The following is a 12,463-nucleotide window of genomic DNA, read 5'->3' on the forward strand; positions in this document are numbered from 1 at the left end:
AAGAAAGATGTGAATCTTTAGATTGAAAGAGTTCACCAAATTCCAATTTTTTTTAAAAAAAAGCACAAATATGACACCATTTTTAAAGAGTCCATTCAGTAAGATACAACCTCAGGACCCTCCATTCATTCACACCAAAGAGGCAATGGGTCTCAGTCACTTTCCTGCTGCTCTAGCAAAACACCACAGCCCAGGTGGTTTGGGGAAGGGAGGGTTTGTTTGGGCTTATGGTTCCAGAGGGTTAGAGCCCATCACTAGCATGACAGGAAAGTGACACAGCAGGCCAGCATGGCAGCTGAAGCTGGGAGCTGAGAGCTCACACCTTGATCCACAGACTGGGCAGAAAGTGAACCGGGGATGGTGCTGTGTGGCTTTGAAAACCTCAACACCCTTCTCCGGTGATGTATTTCCTCCAGCAAGAACACACCTCCTAAGCTTACCCAAACAGTCCTACCAACCACAACCTGAGTCTATATGGGACACCTTATTCAAACCGTCACAAACGTGTGCAATGAAAACTGCATGAAACATGGATGGTGAAGGTGAATTAATATTGTTCAAAGGTCCATACTACTGTATAAAAGAGATTATCTGTCATAGGCTCACGTGCTTAAACACTGAGTTTGTAGTAAAGAATGAAAGCTCTCAGCATCCTGCCTCAGATGTCTACTCGCTGCTGGACCTCCCAGCCCACATAAACCATTCTTCCTCAAAGTTGCATTCAATGATTTTTCTTTTTATTACAGCAAGAGAAAAGTAATTAATACACTATCCAAAGTGGCCTACAGATTCAATGAATCCCCATCAAGATTCCAATGACATTGCTCACAGCAAAAAAAAAAAGCCAAAAGTTTATGTGGGGACACACACACACACACACACACACACACACACACACACACCAACACACACACACCAAGGCAAAATGGGAAGCTTCAAACATGCTACTACCTCACTGCAAAATATGCTACAAAGGGATTGCAGTCAAAAGAGCATAGATCCGGTATGAAAACAGCCCATGGAACTATGGGCAGAACACAGAGCAGAGCAATAAGGCTCATCTCCAACAACATGACCAGAGATGTCTTCAACAGAGACCCTAAGAACACACCTGGGGGAGAGATTGGTCTCTTCAACCGTGATGGGAAATCGCATGCAGAGAATAAAAGGCTGACCTCATGAAATGGAGAATAGAATCATCACTAGAAGTCATGGAGAACAGGGGGCAAGAGGAGCTGGAGAAAAGCTGGCCACAAGGAAAGTAGTTACCATCACAGGAAGAGTACACTCCAGGGTTCTATCACCTGACATTATATAAAAATATGTTCATTCATGTCATTAAAAGATTCTTTCACAAGGCACCTACAATTGACATCTCTAGCCCTAGAAACACAGTAAAGGGTCAACCTCTGCCCACAAAGAGTCTTCAGCTGACCCTTGTGCAAGGTCGCACGTGTTGATGTACAATGAGAGGCTATGAGCAGAGTCTCTCGACACTCCATGCATGAAAGGAAGACTTCCTAGAGCGTGTGCCCTCTCTGTGTGTTTCCACGATGTCTTTAACTCTCTTCCATTCTTCTGCCCCTTGTCCAAGTACCTAGAACACTGTTTTGAGTAGCAAACAATCACTCATTGCTGTTGGCCAAGAACCCACACTCTTTGTATTTGTCTCTACGTCATTCATTCCTCACGGCTCACTCTCTGGACTCCAGCCCATGGAAGCAAATAAAACCTGAGTCTGGAGTCCAATCACAGAATGTCCTGGACCCTGGGATGTGCTAAGACCTTCTCAAAGATCATGAAATACTTGCTCCTGAATCTTTTGGTATTTTTTATCCTGTTCCAGCTGTTTCCAGGTAAACAGAACCAAGGAAAACGGACAAGGGAGTTTGGTTGGGGGGATTGCTTGCCGGTGGGGGCTCTGATACCTTCCGTCCATTGTGGGCAGGGTTCTCTGAGGCAGCTGAAACCTACTGGACTACTCGCCCTGAGTGGAATATTTGGGAGTAGATCCGGTCAGCATCCCTGGGGCTGTGGGGTTGGGCAGGCGTCTTGAGAAGCCCAGCTCTTTCCCCCTAGTATTTGCCTCAATGAATGTCCCAATGATGCCTCTGGGCTATTTTTTCAGTCTCCACCGATGTACAATGAGAGGCTATGAGCAAAGTCTCTCGACACACCATGCATGAGAGGAAGACTTCCTAGAGCGTGTGCCCTCTCTGTGTGCTCCCACGATGTCTTTAACTCTCTTCCATTCTTCTGCCCCTTGTCCAAGTACCTAGATTTTCCGGTCTCCACCGATGCTGAGTTCTGAAGCCTTTCTTAGATGTTAGGTCCTACTATGGCTTCCTACGAAGTCCCTGTTCTCCTGTTGTGAGATCAAAGTGTTCTCAGAGCGATCATGTGGAAGAAAATGTAGACCCGGCTGCTTTTTCTCAGCCATGCAAGACTGTTGCTTGCTTAGTGATTTACAATATAATTCTATAAATAAATGCTCTTAGTTTTGAAATTACTGTTTATACAGCTTGGATGGTTTTTAGAAAAGATATGATGCCTCTCTTTTGGTATGTGAAAACCTTTCCTTTATGCATATATAAGTCCACATAGATATGTATGTCAGTGTAGTTTCATGTACATATTTAGTAAAAATGCAACTGCATTGTTTTTAAAGTGCTTATCTCAGCAGTATATATTCAACATCTTGGCTGGCACCTGCCTGGATGTTTCTAGAAGTCATATGCTGTTCCATCACACGGATAACTGAAAGTGTATAAATCTATTTCCTACTGGGGGTAAAATTTTTCAGTCCTTTCACAAAACAAACAACAACTACAACTGGGTTTTGCACACTTGGATTAAGTTTTCTGTATAATTTTCCAGAGGTCCACTTGGTAGGTCAAGACTAATTTTATGATTTATGTTTTTGTGAGCACTTTTTCAGATTCTCCTCTGAGCATACATTTCTGGGGGAAGTCAATTCCTTTTTAGTGCAAAGGGTCTTTAGAAGATCTGAAAAGGCATCTGTCGTAAAACTTATAAAAAAGCTGACTGGAGAAACCTTCCATCATACCTGGTGTGAAAGGAAAAGAAAGACTCTAAACTGGCCAGGCAAGGTCTTCTGTGCCACTGCTGTTCACACATGGGGGCTTAGGGAAGGTGGTCTCTAGCTTCTGAGATTGCAAGGCTTGTCACACAAAGATCTGTCTTGAAAATGAAGAGGAATTCAAATAAACAAGGAAGCTCTCCAGAAGGACATTGGGATTTAGGACATGTAAGATTGATCAACTGTTTATTGGTCTACAGTTGACTTGAAGCTAGAATAGAGGGTTATAGATAGAACTCAAGGCCCTGAGTACAACCCATGATGACAGAGAGAGAGAGAGAGAGAGAGAGAGAGAGAGAGAGAGAGAGAGAGAGAGAGAGAGACCAGTCATCTCAAGAGCGAGAGCATGAATGTCTGAGTTGCCTATAAAGTTTAGATATTTAACCTGGGCAGGGAAAAGACAGCCAAATCTAAGGGAAGAGAAAGGCAATTGGTATGAGTGCACTCTTAAGCTACCTGTGAAATTGAGTGACAATAGTTTATAAGCTCCGACTGCCAGTGAGGTAGATGCTTCAAGCCAGAGGAGAGAACCCTGGTCTATTTCACTGAAAATGGTAAATAGGAAAAAACACCCACAGAAATGGGAATTTCAAAAGTCTAAATAGACTTATAATAGTTGACTCATTAAATGAAAGCATCTATTCTCTTACAAGATAAAGATAACTCAAATAACGGGTTGAATAATAATAATAATAATAATAATAATAATAATAATAAAACAGACACGTAAGCTGGAGAAATGGCTCAGGGCTTAAGAGCATTTGCTCTTACTCCAGGGGACCTGAGTTCTAGTCTCAGCACCTACGTGAAGTGGCTCACAGCTTCAGTTCTGGAGATCTGGTGACTCTGATTTCCACAGGCATCTGTGCTCACATTCACATACCCACAGACAGACAGACAGATGCACACACACACACACACACACACACACACACACACACACAGTTAAAAATAAAAGTATATCTGCCAGCCATCGCAGTACATGTCTTTAATCCCAGAACTTGGGAGGCAGAGGTAGGCAGATCTGTGTGAGATCAAGGCCAGTCTGGTCTACATAGTAAGCTCCAGCCCAGGCTACTTAAAAAGACCTCGTCTTTCTCTTTTTTTAAATGACAGGTAAAATGGATAAAAAGATATGAAAATTTCAAAATAGTAAAGTACAATTTCAGGCAAATACAACCTAACAGAAACTTAGAATGGCAGTCATAGACAACGAGGTGGTTCAGGGGAAATACATAAATAGTTAGCAGATGAGTTATACACAGGAGGAGGTAATCAAGCCACAGGACACATTGGTACTCGTAATTTCAGCTTCCACATCTTCAAACTAACAAGTGGCAATCCTCTTAGAGAAACAGATAATAGTACTCACAGTTCTCCAACCCATCCGCAAAAAAATATTTTCTAGTGCAAATGATCGATCCCAGCACGCAGTCCTCAACCCAGGTCTTCACACTCAAGTCAGAAAACCATACTGAGGGTCTGACCAGTGCACTTTAAAGTGTCAGCTGTCGAACATGAGCTATAAATGACAAAATTTCTTTATGATCCCCAAAATAGAACACGTTTTAGACCGATAAGAAAGCCTCACTAATGAATAGCAAGCCAATCATATTTGTCAACATCAGTGGGTGAAATTAATAGTAACAGAGGCACAAAAACACATGTACTTAGAAAAGAGGAAAAATGTCACTAAATGAACCCTGTGCTAAAAAGCAAATCATATTCACTAACAAGCAAGACTCAAGGAGGGGGCAGCTGGGAAGGTGGCTCCCTGACCTTATCTAAGGAGAGCGCATTGTCACAAAGCTACACAGCCAAGGCCATGAGCACGGAAAATGGGAGGCTTTTGATTAAATTTTATCTCATCCGTTATTTATTTATTTATTTATTTATTTAATTTATTTACTTACTTACTTACTTTGCAATCTACCTTGAGGTATTAGAGGTCAGGACAAAAATATCTCGATGGGAGAGGAATATTATTAACTAGGAGAGGTCCCAAAGACCCTCTAAGTGCTAGCTGCTTGTACAGAGTCTCTGTGATGGTCCGGCCAGCTGTGCACCAGTAACCGTACACAATTCTGGGAGTCTGTTATGCTTCTATTGAAAGTCAGTTGGGTTCGGTCCCCAGCTCCGAAAAAAAAAAAGAGAAAAAGAAAAAAAAGAAAGTCAGTTGGTTTTTGGTTTTTTGGGGTGTTTTTTGTTGTTGTTTTGTTTTTTACTTTTGATGGTATCACAGTGACAGTCCAGAGTGCACTCAATAAACTATTATTGGTTTTTTTTTTTAAATCAACGTTCAGAGTTCAATACATGTATTTTTTTTATTTCTTTTCTTTCTTTCTTTCTTTTTTCTTTTTTGAGACAGGGTTTTTCTATGTAGCCTGGCTGGCCTGGAACTCACCATGTAGACCAGGCTGGCCTTACAGAGGTCTGTCTGCTCTTGCCTCCTCAGTGCTGGGATGAAAGGCACAGTATGTTCTAGATTTGTGCTTAGCATAATGACATAGATTTTTCTCTAACTGTTCCTTTTTACCTATTTTCCTCCTGATACTTAAATGGCATTTTTAATTAAAACTGTATGTGTTTCCTCTCAAATTAGGTAAGGCAATAAATTTGGAGAAAGGTAATTTTAAAATCAGTTCCTTGAGGATGTTACAGTGTGTTTTGATCATATTTACCCTCCTAACTCCTCCCTGATACCCCTCCCTACCCGCCCAACTTTGTGTCCTTCTTTCCCCCATCAATTTATTTATTTATTCACCTCACATCCTAATCGCAGTCCCCTTATTCCTCTCCTCCCACTCCCACCCTCACAAATCCCTCTCCCAATAATCCCCTCCCCTTCTCAGAGACAGGGAAGGTTCCCTTGGGTCCCACCCTGCCCCGAGACATCTAATCTCAGCAGGACTAAGCACATCCTTTCCCACTGAGGTCCAACCAGGCAGTCCAGTTAGGGGAAGGAGATCCAATGGCAGGCAGCAGGGTCAGAGACAGTCGCTGCTGCAATGGTTAGGGACCACATAAAGGCCAAGCTACACATCTACTACAAATGTGTAGGGGACCTAAGTCCAGCTCTTGCATGCTCTTTGGTTGGTGGTTGAGTCTCTGTGATCCCCCTTGGGGCCAGGTTAGTTTACTCTGTAGGTCTTCTTGTGTCCTTGACCCCTCCAGCTCACTCAATTCTCTGCCCATCCCCCCACTCTTCCACAAGACTCTCCAAGCACCATCTGATGTTTGGCTGTGGGTCTCTTTATCTATTTCTACCCACTGCTAGATGAAGCCTCTCAGGAGACAGTCATGCCAGGTTCCGGTCTGCAAGCATAGCAGAGTATCATTAATAGTGCCGGGGTTGGCTCTCTCCCATCATGGATGGGTCTCGGGTTGGGGCGGTCATCTTTATCCCTGCACATCTTGTGTCCTCCTTTTATTTTTTTTTCCGGAGCTGGGGACCGAACCCAGGGCCTTGCGCTTGCTAGGCAAGGGCTCTACTGCTGAGCTAAATCCCCAACCCCCGTGTCCTCCTTTTAAAGACAGCATCTGCTATGTAGCCCTGGCTCAAGCCGTATCTGCAGAGGCAGTGAATAGAAGCCATTATTGGTTAGGTACTCAACTGAGTTCTCAGAGGTTAGTTTTCCAAACCCGGAATATCCTTAGCCATGAGGGGAAAAGAAAAAACAACAACAAAACAAAAAACAAAAAAACGCTTTAGGATTCATCTCATCCAAGTCAGGACAGATGAACAAGGAAGTGGGAAAGGAAAAGCACTAAAGTGTTAGTGGGAAGATACATTGTTGCAGCTGGCATGAAAATCAGTACAAAGATCCTCAAAAAACTCAAAATAGACTTATCATATGACCCGGCTAAACCACTTCTGCACACATTCCTGAAGGACCGCAAAGTAGCGTTCTAAAGATGTCCGCATTGGGTGTTTAAGGCAGGGTTGTTCAAAACAGCCAGGACTCAGCTTAGATCTCTGTGAGAAGTAAGTAAAGGGTGCACACAAGTTATACACAACGGGCTCTGAAACAACCATTAAAGAGAATCAAGTTACATCCTTTTCCATGGTAAGGATCAGATGAAACAAGGTAAGTCATACAAAAAGGCCAGCCTCATGTGTTCTCGCTCACTTGTGGGTCTTAGATGCTTTAGAGACCCAGAAACTGTTTCTATTGATCCGTAGAAAGCTGAAGGGAGGCCAAAGCAAGGGAAGAGACTGTGGAGAGAGGAAAAGGAGGAAGTGGAATTAAGGAGAAGGAATGGGGGCGTTGAATACAGCCAAAGAACGCTATCACCATCAAAGACATCGCCAGTGTGACGTCAGCACTTCATGCAATGCGTACGCGTCTATGACAAACCTCCATGACTCTGGGAGAACCTTTGTGGTTAACAATACAGCATCCAGACACAGCAAAGGGAGAATGGTGATGGGTGTGTTTTCTGACTGATTGATTTCATTTTTCTTAATTAAAACATGTTTCATTAGAAAATCCATTTAGGTACACTTAATCAATGGGCAGATTTCTAAAAGAAAATGTAGACTTATTTGTTTTATTTTATGCATTTGGTTGTTTTGCATGCATATATGGATGTGCACCACGTGAGTGCCTGGTGCCTGTGCAGAGGCCAGGAAAAGCATCAGATCCCGGGAACTAGACTTACAGACAGTTGTGAGTCACTGTGATGAGAACTAGTGCTTTTAAGCTAACAGCCATCTCCCCAGCGCAGCAACAGACACATTTTGACAGATGGGCTACCTTAGTCACAACTTCCGTGAGTCTTGGAGCACTAGAAGTGCCCAGATGTTTTCTGCAAGATGACCAGCAAGCCTTTCACAGACCGGTTTTTATCAGCGGCTCTTTAAGATGGGTGCCATCTATTGAGAACTGACTGTTGTGTAGAGAGTCTTCCAAAGATGCCGAAGGCTCCATTACAGCCCCTTGGTTCTCTCAGCCCCCACATCAGCACCAGCTACTGAACCATCAGAAGTGCTAATTTACACGTGCGTCCATTTCTGATTGGCTGAATCCAGAGCTCTGTATGAGTGGGTCCCAGAGATCTCTGATTTAATGATTTGAATCCACAGAGCAGGTGGCGATGTGTTAAAATGGGGACCGATACCTGCTTCTCTTCAGTTGTATTTCCGGGCTCTCCCAGGCTTATTTCGTTATATTGCCAGCTCGTTTTTGAAGCCACTTTACCAAGCTACGATTGATAGATGGGAGCTCTGTGTACTTAATGTATGCTAGTGGGTGGATTTGGAAGTGAATGTAGGATCGTTACCACAGTCTGTGCCTATCTTAGTTACTTATGTATTGCTGAGAAGAGATACCATGACTAAAGCAACTTATAGAAAAAAAAGAGTTTGTTGGGGGCTTACAGTTTCAGAGGGTGAGTCCATAAACATCCTGGGGAGAGCATGAGAGCAGGCAGGCTTGCATAGCACTAGAACTAGAGCTGAGAGGTCTCCTATTGAGACAACCATGAAAGGGAAGAGGCTGACTGAGAAAGGCATGGTTATTTCACACCTCAAAGCCCACACCTACTGACACACCCCCTCCAATAAGACCACACCTCCTAGTCCTTCCCAAATAGCCCCACCAAGTGTGTGTGTGTGTGTGTGTGTGTGTGTGTGTGTGTGTGTGTCATTTTCAGTCGTTATGGTAACACAGTACCACCATAAGCCAACTCCTCACCTCTAAGAGCTTCCGTCTTCCTGAAGCAAAGGTTATTAATACATTTCTGGCAACAATCATAAGGCCTGTGTCTTTGGGACTAATAACCCAGCCGGCATGGAGTTAAGTTAGCCTGTTGTGCACCTAATTTATTTACAAAATCCCACAGCTCCTTAACAAGTTATCCCAGTTCCTGTCAGCTAGTGAGTTCCTCTGGCATCGGTAGTAAGATCTCTGTGAGAACATGGGATGAGCCCTGGAATCTTTTTTATAGCCTTTCTTCACTCTTGTCAGTCTACAGGTGCCGCAAATCTTGCTGGGTCATAAGAGGACACTGCAGAAAACACTGCAGATCCGGCGAGCGGGTGAAAAAGCCATGCAGCAACGGGGACTACTGCTGTATTGCAAAGAAGTTAAACACTGTGCCACAGGCGCCCAAGAATGCGTTTAGTCGTAATTTCAGAGTACACTCCAGAACAGCGCCAGTGGCGGTCCTCAAGAACAATATGTAGTAAGTTAGAGTTATGCTGAAAATGATTCGGTCCTCTACAGAGCAGATGGTGCCAGCACAAGTGTCTCCCAAGTGTCCATTAAATCCATGACTTCCTCTCTGCCGTCTCTCATCTCTGTTCTCACGGGGTTACCGGCAGACACTGAGGTGTCAAAACACAGAACCAACCCGTGCTAAACATGCCAACAGATGGAAACCGGAAACTTTCAGCCCTCCATGGAAGTTTCCTCAGATATAAACACCAGACGATTTGGCTCAAGGCAAACAGTTTTCCATTACTTCTGGGCCTTCCCCCTGGTGTCCTACGTCTGTAGCTCCTTGTTCTCCACACAAGTGTCTGCCTTCAAAATGGCAATAGGGAAACCACTGTGGACGCTTGTGTTAATTTGCCTTCTAGTTGGATGTAGTAAGTAACTCCTTGGTGTGTTTTTGTTTGTCGTGTTACCGACAGCTACCAGGAACCTAAGAGGTCTTTTCAAAACATGGAAAATGCCTTTAGTTAGCTCACCCCGTATCACAAGCTTGCCTTTCATCCTAAACTCCAGTCTGATGTCCTGCCCGAGTGAGGATTCCTTCTGCCTGCCTTGCTTAAGAAAAATGGTTGGGGAAATATCTCAGGGGCAGAACTCTTGCTCTCGCCTAGCCTGTGTGAGACTCTCTGTTCTGTACTCCCTCTCCCCTCCCCTTTCCCCTCCCCCTCTTCCACCTCCTCCTCCTGCCCCTCCCCTGAACTCCCCCTCTGTGTGTGTGTGTGTGTGTGTGTGTGTGTGAAAGAAAGATAGTGATGAGACATATAAATGTCCTTCATTCTCTTTAACAAATGATTCAGGAAAACTAGAGATAGATACAATGTAGACATGATGTAAGACACAGATTACATAGATATTTATACAGATTCCTAAGACTGGAATCTCCCATCCCTTACAATGGTCAACTCTGCACAGATTAAGCATCAACTTGAAACCACAAAATGACTGCAAGAAAGCACGGTGGGAAACCACAGTCACTAGTCTAAGACATTCTACTTCAAAGTTTACTCAAAATATCAGGAAACTGAAGCAGAAATAGACAGAAGGGATTCCGTTAAGCTTGAGTGCTCCTGAACAGTCAAGGGAACAGCCACAAACCTGAGGTGACAAGCGACAGAGAGGAGGGGTTTGCACTGTGTAGAGTACGGAGATCAGTTCTCGGCATATAAAGTCTGAACTCTTTAGGAAGAAGTCAGTGGATATGGCTTCTAGACTGACAGGAGATTCAACAGAAATTTCTCTAAAGAACACACACAGTGGCCAGCAAGCATGTGGAGATGCCCCCAAGTCAGCCGAGAAATGCAAGTTAAAGTACACCGAGCTGTTGTTGGCGCCTGTTAAAATGGCTAATGTAAAAAAGAAAGAAGATATGAACAACAGAGGAGGGAGGGTAGGCTAACCCCTCACACTGCAAGTGGGAATCTAAGTTAGGATGGTCATTACAGGAAACAGCCAAACAGAAGGTGAGGGAGAGGCAGATTAAAAAAAAAAACCCCACAAAACTTAAAACTAAAAATCAAACTGCTGAGTGATCCGGCAATCCAACCGCTAATCTTTGTCCAGTGGTTTAGAATCTGTGCTCTTCACTGGGAGGACGGCTTTTAGAAAACTGCTAAAGGCATTTGGTATTTTCCCCCCGACGGGCTCTGCAATGACTCAAGGTGAGTGCTTACGGGGAAAAAAAGAGAATATAGCTGAGCATCAAGTCTCATTTCCCCAGAAGATGCCTGAAAAAGAGCATCCCAAAACCAGCAAAAAGTCAGGAGAGGGGGTTGGGCTCAGGGGTAGAGCGCTTGCCGAGGAAGCACAAGGCCCTGGGTTCGGTCCCCAGCTCCGAAAAACAGAACCAAAAAAAAAAAAAAAAAAAAAAAAAAAAAAAAAGTCAGGAGAGAGCGGCTATAGAGCCGAAAGGGACGGGCAGGGTTTAACAATTGTCAAGTTCAGTTCCACCTAATGCTAAGACTGTCTCTGTTGAATCATCATCACACCTGCTAATGAGCCCCTCAGTGCCCACTGAGGTGAAGCAGAACAGAAGCCAATGATGTCAGGAGGTACATGTCACCCTCCGACTCTCCCTCCTTCCCTCCCCCCTCTCTCCCTCCCTCCTACCATCTCTCCCTCTGTCACACACACATAATACACAATAGTAGTAGTAGTAGTAGTAGTAGTAGTAGTAGTAGTAGTAGTAGTAGTAGTAGTAAATTAGTAAATATTTTAAACTATCACCAAAATAACCCCTCCAACAGACTCTAGAATCTGGCCTTGTATTTTGCAGGCCATGCTTAAAGAAGTTAGCATTCTCATCATTCTGACACGGAAGTCTGTCTTCCAAGGCTAGACTTGCCACCTTCCCTCTTAAGCATGCTGAGCTCTAACCAGCCCTGTGTACTATTGGGATGGGTCTCAAGAGAGTAGTTATCAATTTCCAAGGCTGATCTTAGGTCAGGCTGTCGTGAGGAAGGCTCACAGGCAAACTGGCTAGTTTCTGCACCATAAAGATTCCAAATTCTCCAATTTCATTTGATTCCACATACCCGTTGAGTATTCAGGCCTCACCCGTCATCAAAGCTTGGTTTTCAGGTGGTAAAACTGAGTTGTGTTAAGCTTGTGTTAAAGTTCTACAAACAGCAGAATTAGGAGTCCAGTGCTTTATGGACTGACCCAGCTCCAAATCCCACCAAACTGCACAACTAAACCTGAAGTCTGGTAGCTGGAGAGATCGTGCCGTGGTTAGGAGCACAGCTGCTCTTAAAAGAGACCACAGTTCCCAGAACCTGTGTCAGTCAGGTGGTCACCATTCCCTGGAAGTCCAGCTCCGGATCTCTCACCCTCTTCTGGCTTCCTCAGGTACTGCGTTCTTGTGTACAAACCCACATGCGGACACCCATACAAACAGGTAATAAGTAAAAATAAAAAAATCTTTTCGTTGAATCTGGAGTCTGATTTTAACAAGGGTGGTCCACGAAGTTACAGGAAATAAAAGACGTTCCTAAACCTCCAAGTGCTACTCTGCTGAGAGATTCCAGTCCCGATTTCCAGCATGTTCTGTGGATTCCACTGAATTCAAATAGTCTCCGTCTGAGGGTATCCTTTTCTACAGAAACCATTGAGGTGGCAGGATTAGAATTGGAATCCAAACATTTGTTTC

The sequence above is a fragment of the Rattus rattus genome, chromosome 5 (assembly GCF_011064425.1).
Source record: "Rattus rattus isolate New Zealand chromosome 5, Rrattus_CSIRO_v1, whole genome shotgun sequence".
In the NCBI taxonomy this organism is placed as follows: domain Eukaryota; kingdom Metazoa; phylum Chordata; class Mammalia; order Rodentia; family Muridae; genus Rattus; species Rattus rattus.